The following is a 14,421-nucleotide window of genomic DNA, read 5'->3' as shown; positions in this document are numbered from 1 at the left end:
GATGTGGGACTGTTGCAATATTCAGTTCAGATGTGATGGAGGCTTGACCTAGCATGGCTCCAGTAGAAATGGAGCAAGGTAGAAGGCATTGTTATTTACTTAGGAGGTAAAATCCACATGATACAGCAATGGATTGAATATGGAAGGTGCAGGAAAAATGGACATCAAGGATAACATCTCAGTTTCTGGCTTGCCTTGCTGAATGGCTGGTGTTCCTTGTCATTGAGCTGTTAGAAAGCACTGGAAGAAAACCAGATATGGGGAGGGGTGGTAGTTCCCTCTTATATTGGCTTTAGCTTTCTAGAGTGATTAGACTTCAGGAAACAAATGCTGAACCATATTTTAAATTTATTGTTGAAAGTATTACAGATGTCCCCTTTTTTCCTCATTGACCCCCTCCACCCTGCTTTTTGCTGTACACTTGCAGAGACCCCAGTTAAAGAGCAAGCATTTCCCCACCAGTCTATACCAAACATGCGACATCATCTAGTACAGGTTATCCAAACAGTGAATGCCTTGGTCTTGCAGAGGTCTCTGGTATACTTTTCCTCCTCCCTTGCTGCTGGAGAAGCTAGAGGAAGTATCTTCCTCTCTGGTTGCCGTAGGAATTCTACCCCTTCCTAAATGTGTGTTGGCAGCCTTCCCTTTCCTGTCACCTGTGTAATATCTCAACATCCTCATGCTTTTGGAAGTGATAATTTAGTGTCTTGATCTTCTGAACCAATGAATTCAGGTAAACAGGCTTCCTCTCACAAGCCAGTTCAAACTGAGTGGTGGTAGTGGCTGTCCTTATGTGTATAGAAGATTCTGGAGCCATACCTAGGCATAACCGACAAGAATTCTGGGGTTAATTGGTAGTGTCTGTCATGATCTCAAAATGGAAGAATGGTGTCATATAAGCCATTCGTTTTTATTCCTTCTTTACTGCTTCCCAATTGCTAGTTCACCTCTTTAATCTACTAACCTATCAGATATCTACAATATCTCACGCTTTTCTTCAGTATGTTGTTCTTTGGATATTTCTGTAATTCCCTCAAATACACTATAAATTATACGACAACAAGGATAAATTTATCTGTTTCTAATTTTTGGTCTCCTCCTTAGCACTTGGGTGCCCAGAGGGGTTTAATAAATTATCTTTAACTCTACTTTCTACCATTTCCTCTCCCTTCAAGCTGTCTCTATTTATCTCCCACTGATGGCAAGGTTAGCATGTGGCTCCTGAGCTGAGTGGGAGGAACTTCATCTCTTGTCCCTCCCTTGGCTTTTGTGTGTGTTGCTCCCAAAGTAGCTTTGAGGTTAGAGTCCAGTAGAGGAAAATTTGGCAGTATTGTGGGGTTAGTACCCTTTGTCCAGACTCACTCAAGCCTCTTAGCTCTTTTTTCAGGGACAGGAAACAGCTGATCTACAGTCAAAACCCCTGTCTGAACTATAAGAAGCATGATTGTTAAGTCATTGATTCTCCATCGAGTTGGAACAGCAGGAGATGTGAACATGAAGGTGCGATGCTATACACTGCAGCCTGACAGAATTGAACTGAATAACTTTTGGATTTATAAGAGAGTACATTTAATTTTTAACAGATTATATATAAGATATTGAGTGACATTAAACACAGAGTTAAATCAACCATAACTCATTTAAAGCAGCCTTGCAGATAAAAATCCCAAATCTACTGGCCTGCCAAATATATTCTTTAATCTACACACATTTGTCAGTTTCTTTCCATAACATTAAACCTTTCTAATGCTTCCTGGGAGTTACATTCCCTCCCTCCCCCAACCTGAAATAAAGGTGACATCTCCTCTTTGTGAAATAGATAGGATTGACAAGGGAAAACTCCTTGATTTGTGATTGTTAATCCTTTGGTGTTCACAGACCCTTTTGAGGTTCTGACGAAATCTTTGGACTGTTTCCCATTCAGAAAAGAAATGGTGTAAACATTTACAAACACATTTTGCACACAATTATTTGTTACATTTAAGATTGTTTCCATTTACAATCACATCATAGAGTATAAAAATAATCTTTACTAAAAAGCACATGTTACTCTAAATTTTTCAGATAAATTAAAGATTCTTAAAAAATTAGAAAAAAACAAACTATGAAAGTTAAACAAAAAGTAAATCTAATTATGTTCAAAGTGAAAATTAATTAGAACACTGTTGTTTTAAAAATGTAAGAAACTTTAATTGTCACAAGGTCTTCGGCATAGCAACTAGGATGTCGTCTTCAACAACCAGTCAGTTCTGCACCTTTGGTTTTGATGGCAACAAATGTGTAAACAGACTAATGTAGGTGGCAGCAACAAAATCAGAACTCCCATGGATCACTTCACCAAAGAAATATAGGCTGGTGTCAAGAAAAATGGGTTATAATACTCTTCCCATTCTTTCATGATTTCTTTGTTCTCAGGACATTTGGGTCAGCTATAAATGAATGGTTTTAATCATTTGATGCTATCTGTATTAACTGTCTAATGCTGGCATAAAAATTACCCCAAATGCCAATGGGTCCAAAATTATTTATTATCTCAGAAATAGCTTTAACTAGGTGATTCTGGTTCAGAGTCTTTCATGATATTGCTGTCAAGATGTCAGCCAGGGCTGCAATCTCATCTGAAGGCTTGACTGCAACTAGAGGATCTACTTTTTAATTTTTTTTATTTTTACAAAAATTTATTCTTACATCAGGCTCTAAGACAACACTTCATTCTAGCTATAGGTGGCAAAAGATGTTATGAGAAGGAATCCAGATGTTAAAACAGGAATGGAATTAAGGATCACCATTGCCCCAGGCAGAAGGAACAGTTTACTTTTTGCCAGATTTTTTAATTCCACCTGTGGCCAGGGGTTCCTTCCCCACAGCCTTTGCTTTTACCTCCTCAGGTTTCTTCTGCTCCTCTTTTTGCTTTTGCTTGAATTCCTTATCTCATCCATCTCCTTGGTCTGCTTCTTGGACTGATTCAGGGGTTTCATCTTACCACCTTCGTGGCCAGACATGGCTCCTGCCACACCTTCCCTACTCCCTGCCACCGGAAGCTCTGGAGGATCTACTTTTAAGATGGTGCCTTTACATGGCTATTGGCAGGAGGCCCCAGTTCCTTAACACATCAGCCTCTCCATAGGACGGCTAGAGTATTTAGACATGACAACGGACTTTCCTTACAGTGACATTTCTAATAGAGAGAAAAGCAGGGCAGCAACCAGAATGGCTTTTATGTCCTAATCTTGGCTGTCACACACCATCACTTTTCTCACACTCTACTTACTAGAAGCAAGTCACTAAGTCCTGCTCCACAATCGAAGAGAGAGGGATTACACTTCACCTCTTGAAGGAGAAGGGTCAAAGAATTTGTGGACTATTTTAAAACCACCACTCTATGTCATTAAAGAAAGAATTGTCCATTCATGTTTCAATTTTAAGGCAATTTGAAAAAAAATTAACTATTAGAACAGTTCATCATGTTTCCAGATACTGAAGTTGAAGATATCTCTCTGCAGAGAAAATAATGATTCTGGAAGATTAAAGCACTGGTAGAAATGAGAGTTCTAATTCCAAGGCTAAGCCATCTCTACCCTCGTAAGTGTTCTCTGACAAGCGTGACTAGCCTGTGGATCTCAGGCATATGTTTGTATTCAAAAGCAAAGATGGGAGCTGGTAGGGATGCCTTAATCTTAATGAAGACTGAGGCTAGAACTGTTTTCTTGGGTGTCTTCTGCAGGTGGTGAGTGAAAAGGAAGAAAGTATAACATATCTTGCTGTGTAACAAAACCTCAATACTATACGACAGGTAGCATTTATTGCCCATGCATGTGGGTCAGCCGTCACCTAGGTGGCTCTTCCTGTCTTGGCTGGGTTTACTCACATGTTGGAGAGTCAGCTGACTGTTTGCTGATCTATGTTGGCCTCAGCTGTGATGACTGAGGTGACTTGGCTTCGCCCCATGACTTTCCCATCTTGTAGCACGTTTAGCTCTGGCATGTTCTCAGAGTAATGGCAGAGGCACAAGAGAGCAAATGCAATCCTATCAGTGATTTTCAAACCTGTTTGGCAAGCATTCCATTGGCCAAGCACTTTGTGGCTGAGGCCAGTGACAAAGTGGGAGGATACATGGTGCAGGGAGTGATGAAGAACCAGGGTCATTTTTTCCATCTACTACAGGAAGGCAAAGAAAGAGCCACTTTTTCTTTTTTAAAAATAAGGATCCATAAACTTTTTTCTGTAAAGGGACAGATAGTAAATATTTTAGGCTTTGCAGGTCACATATGGGCTCTGTTGTGTATTCTCCTCCTCCTTCTCATCTTGTCCCTCCTGCTCCTTCTTCTCCTCCTTCTTTTGCTAATCTTTTAAAATGTAAAAATGATTTCTAGCTTATAGGTTCTATAGAATTGGGCTGCAAGACAGACTTGACCATAGTTTGCCAACCCCTGGTTTAAGTGGGAATAAGATTTCATTCTGATGATAATTTATTATGTTCTATGTACAAAACACACTCACATCTGTTGTTTTATTTGGTCCTTGAAAAACTCTGAAGGTATATATTAGTAATATCGTTGTTTTCATATAGGGAGAGATGTGAACTAATTTGGTAAATTGAGGTCTGGCTGCAGCAGGGGCTGGGAAGGCCATCTATGTGTACCCAAGGTTATCCTGCCAAGAACACGGCTCATCTCCATGGCATCTGAGGACTAGGCTTCCAGAAGGACTGCTAGTGTGAGGAGAGTATTCTTCTCCACCCTCCTGAGAACACACTATGCAGGGGGAAGGGAAGCAAGCCATGTAATCATGTTAATTTCCACCCAACACAGGCTGATTGCGAGGGTCAGGAGGCAAGGCAGTTGATTCCCAGGCCCCATTTCCCATTCTTCACTTCCTTAGCGTGACCACCTTTGCTGTATTTCTTACCTCTGACTTCAGAAAGATTTGCTTTCTGCTAGAAATCATTTGGAAATGATGCTTTAGGGAATGTGTTTAAACAAGTCTTCATATTGATTAAGGCATTTTTAAAAACCAAAATGTAATCAGTATGCACATTTTGATTTTTATATTTAATCCACAAACATAGCTGTTAGTGTTTTCCCTTCTACTACCCACGACTCTGAACAATGTCATAGAACAAATTTAACAAACTATTAAGATATTCTCTTTTGTCTATGCCAAGTGTCATTTAGCTGTTGGGAGAGGAATGTTCAATCTAGTTTTCATAAATAGTAATAATACAGCTTATGCAAGCCCATGTGGGTGGTACTAACTTGATGTCTCAACAGTCCTCTGAAAAAGGAAAATAAAATGATTCAGCCAATTAGTTGGCTAGGCACTTGCCTTCAAGTTGTCAAACAGAAAGCTTTGTTCATTTATTCCAAGTATTGTTAAGATTGGCTTAGTCTAGAAATTGGGTTACTTTAGAATTATGGCCCATGGAAGCATTTTCTAGGATTGCCCAAAGTAGAATTTATGGATATTAGTTCCTCAGAATGCTGGAAAGTATTATGGAATCAAAGATGCATTTGGCTAATCAAATTGGAGGATAGCTAGGTTAAACAAAATTAAATTAGTTTTTCTCCTGCAGGACTTCTCAGAGCCGTTAATATGTGAATGGCCAGTCTGAATTTCCTAGTAGGGCAGTAATGGCGAACCTATGACACGCGTGTCAGAGGTGACACGCGAACTCATTTTTTTGGTTGATTTTTCTTTGTTAAATGGCATTTAAATATATAAAATAAATATCAAAAATATAAGTCTTTGTTATACTATGGTTGCAAAGATCAAAAAATTTCTATATGTGACACGGCACCAAAGTTAGGGTTTTTCAAAATGCTGACACACTGAGCTCAAAAGGTTCGCCATCACTGGGTTAGAGTGTGCAGCAATTTCCAAATCTACTTAGCCATGGGACCCTTTTGTTCATAGAACATCTCATGAGATAATATTCTATAGGGAATACTTTGAGGATCACTATCAAAGTGGAATGTCACCAACAATTTGTGCCAGAGGGGATCCTTGGAATCACCCTCACCAGTGAAGACATACAGTGAATTAGTTGAAATTAAGCTGTGTTTTTTCAAATAACAAATTTAAACCTCAGTGTTTTAAGGAAGATATCATCACAAAAATCAGGGCTAGTAATATATATATATATATACCCCATATTATATTTATATATATTTTTCGCCAAGGAAACAAAATTTGGGCCCTCGGGGGGGGGGGGTGGTCCCTCAGTCTCGCCTGCACCCTCTCACAGTCTGGGAGCCCTTGGGGGATATCTGACTAACAGCTTAGGCCCGCTCCCCACCGGGAGCGGGCCTAAGCCATCGGTCAGACATCCTTAGCGCTGCCACAGAGGTGAGAGAGGCTTCCCCCACCGCCGCTATGCTCACCAGCTGTGAGCCCAGCTTCTGGCTGAGCAGTGCTCCCCCTGTGGGAGCACACTGACCACCAGGGGGCAGCTCCTGAGTTGAGTGTCTGCCACCTGGTGGTCAGTGCACATCATAGCAACTAGTCATTTCACCATTTGGTCAATTTGCATATTAGCCTTTTATTATATAGGATATATATCTATCCCTAGGAATAAGTAGTTAAAATTAGGGATTAAACTTAATAATTTCACAGATTCTAAGACACTAAATTCTGTGCTAGAATTTTGCAAGCATCTAGAGAAATCTGCTGTCAGAACATCACAGCTTCTCATCCTATTTTGAGTCTTCTCCTCTTTGCTGTCATGCAAGATTTTACTGATGGCATTACTGACAGGATGCATTTTAATTGCGTTCTGCTATTACTTCCCAATACATTAAGCCTGTTTTCTTTATATGTAGTGATTATTCACAAAGATTACCATTCAGAACACTAATCTGATCTCTAAAACTGCAAAAAGAGGTCATGTCTTTATGGTGGCTGATTTTCTCACTGAGCACTGCAGCACCATGGCGAGTACTGCTTTCCACCCATACTGGACATCCAGCCTGCTGTCCTGAGATCAGCTTCAGCTCCATGTGGCTAAAAGTGAACTTGCTATCTTTGTCATGAGTCAGTTCCTCTTCCTGTTTTTTCTCTCATCCCAGCTAATAGCATTAACACCCCTTCAGCCTCCAAAGTTAGAAAGTTCTGAGAATTTTTTTTATTTCTTCCTCTTCCTTTCCATATATTATTTGCCAAATCCTGTTGACTCTACCTCTGAAATATTTCTCAAATTTACATCTCCTTTTCATTCTCATGAGCATTGGTCCAGTTCAAGGTCCTAGTTTTCTTAGAAAAACCATGTAGTCCCTTTGCCATTATCTTTTGCCCCAACCAATTAATACTTCTACCACTATGACTTAAGAGCCTTAACGTTTCTGAGTTCTCCTCCTCTTTCTTTTCTGAGTGTCTTAAATACATTGTCATTCAGTCTTTACAATAGCTGAGATTGGTGCTATTACTATCCACATTTTATAAATAAACAAACAAACAACCAAATGAAGGCACAGAGAAGTTGTGTAATATCGCCAAAGTCATACAGGGATGGATCTGCAATTTCAATCTGGAGGATTCTGGCCAGATACCTAAGCTCTTACCCACTACACCATGAACTGTGACAACATGTGGACCTTCTGAAAAACAACCCTGAGTAGGGGAGACCCTTATTTCAAAAACCTTCACTGGCCCTTTCTTTTCTTCTTTTTTTAAAAATATATTTTATTGATTTTTTTACAGAGAAAGGGAGAGGGATAGAGAGTTAGAAACATCAATGAGAGAGAAACATCGATCAGCTGCCTCCTGCACACCAAGCACTGGGTATGTACCAGCAACCAAGGTACATGCCTTTGACTGGAATCGAACCTGGGACCCTTCAGTCTGCAGGCCGATGCTCTGTCCACTGAGCCAAACCAGTCAGGGCTGGCCCTTTCTTTTCAATACAATAGTATGGAGACTGTTTTGAATAGTACATACATATATTTTTGTCTGAAATTATTTTATTTTGCATTCATTTTTTTAAAAAAAATCAACTGTATTAAGGTTTACATTCAATAAAATGCACCCGTTAATGGTATATTTCCATTGTATTATTCCAATGATGCATTTTTGACAAATTTATATCAGTGTAACTCTTACCCGTCAGGACATAAAATATTTTTATCACCCTAAGAAAATCCCTTGTGCTCTATCCTAGACTATCCCCACACATGCCTCTAGCCCCAGACAACTACTGATTGCTTTTCTGTCATTATAGCTTAGATTTATTTTTCTGGAATTTTTGTATAAATGGAATTATACAGTATTTTGTGTCTGACTTTCTTTATTGCTCATAATGTTTTTGAGATTTATCTATATTGTTAAATTTATCAGGAGTTGATTCTTTTTTGTTACTGAGTAATATTATAATGAATATACTACATGATATTTATCCATTCACCTGTTGGTAGACATTTGGGTTGTTTTCAGTTTTTGGCTTTCATGGATGAGGCATCTCTGAACATTCAGAGTCTGTGTGGGCATATATTTAGAGTGGTAAAAAGGGCTTTTGATTACAAAGGACAGAAATCTACCTCCAAAGTAGCTCAGGAGGAAAAGAAAGTTTATTAGGTTCCACAACTAGAATTCCTAGAGTTGACCTTAAAAGTTGTCATTAAAAAAAAAAGAATCTTTCTCACTTCCTTTCTCAGATATCCTTCCCTTTGTTAGCTTTCTTCTGACAGACTGTCCATCATCATGGTGATAATGTGGCTCCCAGCAGCAGTTTCAGACTTAGTCATCCCCTCAGCAGCTCCACTAGAGTTTTCTTTTCCCAACACATTCAATACTAACTTCTGAACTAAATCTAATTGGTGTTCATTAGGTCATGTTTCCATTCTTCAACCAATGGTTATAAACAAGGGATTGGGATGCTCTGATTAGTCAGGCCTTAGATGCTTGCCCACTTCTGAAGCCAGAGATGTTTGGTAGTCAGCTCCACCAACCACATCAACTTATATTGCATGGTGGCTCCCCAGGAAAATTGGAGCATTGTTACCAGAAGCAGGGGAATGGCTGAGTGCCTGGGAAACCATCAGTGACCTTCGCTCATGGCACTCTGTCACTCTATTCCACCAATCTCTCCACCTGGTCTCCTGTTCCTGAATGCTAAGAACCATATCTTCCAGACATAGTAAATTACACCGTCCCCAATGTGAGCTGCAGTTTTCCTCTGCTTACCCTCATCCATGCTGTTCTTTGCCTGCAACACCCTCTGTGGCTATGGCAAACTTACCTGCTTCATAAGTTCAGCTCAAAAGCCTTCCACCTTAGAAAGCCTCCCTAAACATGCTTCTGCCTAGATTAGTCTCAAGGCACCTTATCTATAGTCTGTCATAGTTCTTACCATGAAATGTTTAATCATAGAATTGTTTCCTATGATCCCCACCTCCCCTACTAGACACAGACAGCATGACAGCCCATCACTGTCTTGCTCATTTCAGTGTTCTCCCGGGCCCCGACGCAGTGCCTTTTACACAGTGCGAGCTCCATAAATACTTATCGATTGACTCTGGACTTGCCAGCCATTAAGAGAAGTTAATGGAGGTTTTTTGATTGCCTGAAGATGACTGATTTTGGAATGTTGTATCAGTCAAATTTCTAAGAATCAATAAAGTCTTCTTCGGATTTTTCTGTCTCTTACTCAAAGAATGAATATATATATATATATATATATATATATATATATATATATATATGTTTATTTTCTGTCTCTCACTCAAAGAATATTTAAAAAATAATTTTATTGTAGTTTCCCCTCCAATTTTAACAATATGTAAGCATTTCAGAAAATTTGCAGATATAAAGGTATGAAAATGGTAACAAGTTTCTTCCTAGCTTAGAGCCATTGTGTATGGAAGGCTGGAGCCCCTACACCTTCACCGACCTGCTTCCTTATCAGTCACAATTCAGCAAGAACTTCCCTTTCACCTTGGGCCTTTCCTCGCCTCTCAGTTTTTCTTATAGCACTTATCCTGATAAAAATATATCCTCTAAATTGATTAGTGTATTTCTGTCTCTCTTTGGGGTTAGGGACTTTGTTTAGCTTGGTCAGTGTTTTCCCATTCATATAACAGTGGCTTGCACATAGTAAGTGCTCCATAAATATTTATGGCATCAGGTAATGAGGGCTGTTGTAATAGAGGTAACCATTACCTACATACTTTTGTTTTATTCCACACATATAAATACTTACACACTCAGAAATGTATGTGTCCATGTGTTTTATACACACACACACACACACACACACACATACAATACATGCACACACATAGTATATCAAGGTATACGTAATGTAACTTAGGGCTACCACACACCCTGTCTGTATCCCATGCATGTTCACTCCTTACTCACCATTTCTTCTGGCAGTTTCTCACTGGAAACCCCGGAAGCGCGCTGCCTGAGCCCTTTGTCTAGCTGCCTCTCAGCCTGCACTCAGGACAGGCCAGAGTGCTGGGGACTTACACCTCCATGAACAGCCCTTAGCCAAGGACGAATAGGATTGTAGGGTAACTCTCCCAGCTCCCTTGCCCCTTTGGAGGGACTTCACTGGAGAGCGTTCACACCATTTCTCAGAGCCTCCAGCTAGACTGAGAATGTTTATCATCCTCCTTTCTTATCCCCATGTCACTTCCCACCTTCATATCACCACTTCCTGGAATCACCTGCTAAATAAGCTACTTGCACTTGACAACTAAGTCTGAAGATTCATTACCTGAGACCAGGAAAAACTGTAAAAGTTGTTTTGTAAACAATAAGAAAATGGCCCCTGCTCCTCTCAAATCCCATCTCACAGATTTTGCCTTCTGCCTCCCCCTTCCTCTCTGCCCTGCACGGAGAGGGTGGACACCCACTTACAGCCATGTGTACTTTCTTCTTTGGGAAGCCATTCAGAGAGAACATCCTTAGTGCCGACTCCATTCAGAGTGTAATCCTGCCAGCACAGAGGCTTCAGAAATTCCTGAGGCATCCATATTATAGATGCCTCTGCATTCAGCTTCGCTTTTATCTGTTTCCAATTTCTGTTTTCAAGGCATTCCATTTTTCTCCTTTCTCCTTCATCCCCAGCCCCTCCTTCACAAAAGCACCAAATAAAAAACCCATCACACTGCTGCTATGGAAAAAAAGCTTTTGAAAAAGGAGGGTGGCATGGCTTGAATGTTTCTAGACTCTAAAACTGCAAGTCACAGACAAATGAAGGAATGGGGTTGGGTGGAGTGGGTTGGGGGCTCTGAGCCTGTAAGGAAGCCCTCAGGCCACAGCAGGCTCTGGGAACAGTGTTTCTAACTTGGTTTGAATGTGTTGATTGGGGCATCTGTCTTGCTGAATTCAGGTTTGAATTATAGGTGTTACTGAAAGAAACATTAAGACTCCGTCCATTGGGGCAGGTCTAGCTCTCTCGCCTGTTAACTTTTCTGCAATGTTGTTCAATTTTATCTAAGCGTTACTTCAACTTTGTTTTGGGTAGATGCTCTTTTTATTCATTCATTCCTGAATTCATTCATTCCACACTGACAGTAACTAAGTGCTGGGACTACAAACTTGTCTAAGGCCCATTCTTTACTTCCAAGGACTCAAAATCTATTTAAGGGAGATACAAACAAATCAGTAATTGCAATGCCTTGCAGTTGTCCCAGGGTAGGGGCTGAGCAGAGTTGCTTAAGAGCAAGTGCTGCAGAGTCAGCCACACCTGGGTTCCTTGCCCTGGCTTGGGGACCCAAGAAGGTATCCTGGATGAGGAGGAAGGGGCTAGTTGTCAGGAGCCAAGAATATGGATTAAATAGCCCTTTAGTCTCTGTTTTGTATTAAACGAACTGACTTGACTTAACTTCCTTCAGCCTCAGTTTCCTGATCTGTTAAATGGCGCTAGAATAATGTCTGCATCATGGATTGTGCAAAATAAGTGGGATAGGGCCTCAACTGTGCTTGGCAGAGTTTGTAGCATACTATAAAAACTTAATAAATGTTTGTTAATTTTCACAATTAAGTCAAGCACAGGATGTTGGGAGATACCCAGTGCAGACTGGGAGGTGGATATAATTTGTTGGATGAGGTGATGCCTCACTGGAACATGAGGAAGGTGAATGACGGTACATTGCCAGGCAAATGGACAGGCAAATAAATGGTTTCTTCTTTCTGTTCTCCAGGGCATCAGTGATACCCACCATATAACTGTGTCAAAACCTACAATTTCTCAAAAATAAAGCCAGTGATAGTAACAATCTTGCTGGCCACAAAGGCAGTAGGATACAGACTAATAGGCTTTTTCTGGACTATTATTTTATGATGGGCTGTCAGGTGTGTGTCAGCACGAGGGAGGGCAAATGCAACTGCCCTTCTGATCAGATGTGCAGTGTATTTTTATTTAAGATTTGATTTTCTCCCTCCTTCTCTCCAGTAAGGGGATGTTCAGAGATGTAACAATTAGAATTCAATATGCTAATACAATTCTCATTAGCACAGCCATACAATCGCCTCTAGTGGTACATGTGCGAAGCAAGAGAATTCCCGGAAATTAGCTCAGCTTCCAGCCGTCCCCATCTGAATCTTTCCTCAACTACTTCGTGATTGTGAAGATTAGGCTCATTTTAACAGTGGGAATTTCTCCGGGCTGATGAGCCCAAAACTCATTCAAAAAATTAATATATTTTTCCTCTCTTAATTTTTTTGTTTGGTGGGGCATATTTTATGACACATGTCTGCTTCTTCCTTGCAAATATTTCATTCAAAATTAGTCTTCAAGTTTTCAAACATTAAAGACAAAAGAAATCAATCATGGTCAAACAGAATTAGGGGGCTTTACATAATTCTGAAGTGGAACCATACTTGCTTGTGCTTTTCATTTTGTTTATCATTCTGCAAGGTATTACTATTTCTCTGCCAAGTGAATTCCCACTTCATTAGAAAGGTGTCGATGCTTTTCCTCAGATTTTGGTAACCCGGTGTATTATTTAATGGATTCAATGGTATTTTCTTTTGTGGATTGCAGCTTTAAGTCTACGTCATACTCATATTTTCCTTCCTCCATCATTCCCTCTCTTTCTTCCACTTTTTCTCCATCCTTCACTCTCTTTCCCTTCCTCCTTTCTTACTTTCCCCCTTCCTCTTTCCTTCCTTTTCTTCCCTTCTTACTTTACTCCCTCCCTCCTTCTTCACTTCTACAAACATTTATTCCTATTATAATTCCTATTATATACCAAGCACCATTTGAGGCCTGGCAGATACACTGATAAACAAGGCATAGTTCCTAGGAGCTGATGGGGAAGACAGGTGATAGATAAACAGTTAACAAGATCAGAGCAAAGACCAAGAGATGTGTTAAAGAAACAGATGTGATAAGGAGGAACTTTGGAGGGAGCTGTGTGGTCATGAATGGCTAAGAGCCAGCCAGTATAGCGAGTGACTGCCCAGCAGTTAGCAAGGACATCCCTATCACCACGTTGCATGCTCTGACCCCCTACATGCAACGTGGTGATCGGGATTTCCAATTTGAGATAATGTTTTGAAGAACAGGGGGTATTTTTATTTTAGAATGTTCACAATGAATTAGGTACATGTGCTGACCAATTTTCCAAACCAAATCTTTTTTTCTGGCTATTTAATTTCAACCTCCATTCTAAAGTTAGAAAATATGACTAGTGAGATCTCTCTTATCAAAAGGAAAAAGATACTTAACTCAGGGCGTGTTGCAGAAACCTTAGATTAAAGGATCAAAGTGTGTACCATCTGCCATTCAGCAGGAAAATAGCTTTTGTCACAGACAGCTGCTTTGCTTCCTAAAGCATGAACTCAGAGGTACAATAATTTAGTTCAGTAGTTAATTTAGTTGTATTCAGCTTAACTAATTAACACTAATTCCATGCTTGATTTTTTTCCTCCCATTAACTGAACAAAAGCCATCTCTAATGAGTTATGAATACAGGGCCAGCTGACTTGCTCTGTTGTGGAGATGGCAAATGAGGAGGAAGCTATAAACATCTGTAGGAGAATAGATAGGCAAAGACATGGTATTCAATATATTTAACAACTGGTGCAGTATAGGCACTGACCAGTCAGAATGCACAGTAGTGTATGGATGCTACCAGGCTATTTAAAGGGTAAAGAGTAGGATATATCCTTCAAACACAGAAAATGACAGGCACACCTTCATTCACTTCTAATAGCCCCCAAAATCTTAACTCATTTCAGCATCAACTCAAGTCTGAAGTCTCATCTAAAAATCCTATGAATCTTACATGGGAGAGACTCGAGGTACACATCCTGAGGCAAATTCCTCTTTAGCTGTGAACCTGGGAATCAAACAAATTATATGCTTCTAAAATACAATGGTGGGACACACATAAAATAGACATTTCTATTCCAAAAGGGAGAAATAGGAAACAAGGAAGGGGTGATGGGTCCTGAGCAAGTCCAAAATCCAATGGG

The 14,421-nt window shown here is 40.1% G+C and overlaps 1 protein-coding gene and 1 pseudogene across 1 annotated transcript in view; one reads left to right on the top strand and one right to left on the bottom strand.

The window, feature by feature from the left end:
- The window catches only part of CDH13 (cadherin 13), a 990,542-nt gene that overhangs the window by 58,060 nt on the left and 918,061 nt on the right, over positions 1 to 14,421 (top strand). The window lies entirely within an intron of this gene.
- On the bottom strand, positions 2,812 to 3,002 carry LOC111825639 (annotated as a pseudogene).

This window comes from Myotis lucifugus, unplaced genomic scaffold (genome assembly GCF_000147115.1).
Source record: "Myotis lucifugus unplaced genomic scaffold, Myoluc2.0 scaffold_35, whole genome shotgun sequence".
Taxonomy (NCBI): domain Eukaryota; kingdom Metazoa; phylum Chordata; class Mammalia; order Chiroptera; family Vespertilionidae; genus Myotis; species Myotis lucifugus.
This window is presented reverse-complemented; position numbering and strand designations above follow the sequence as displayed.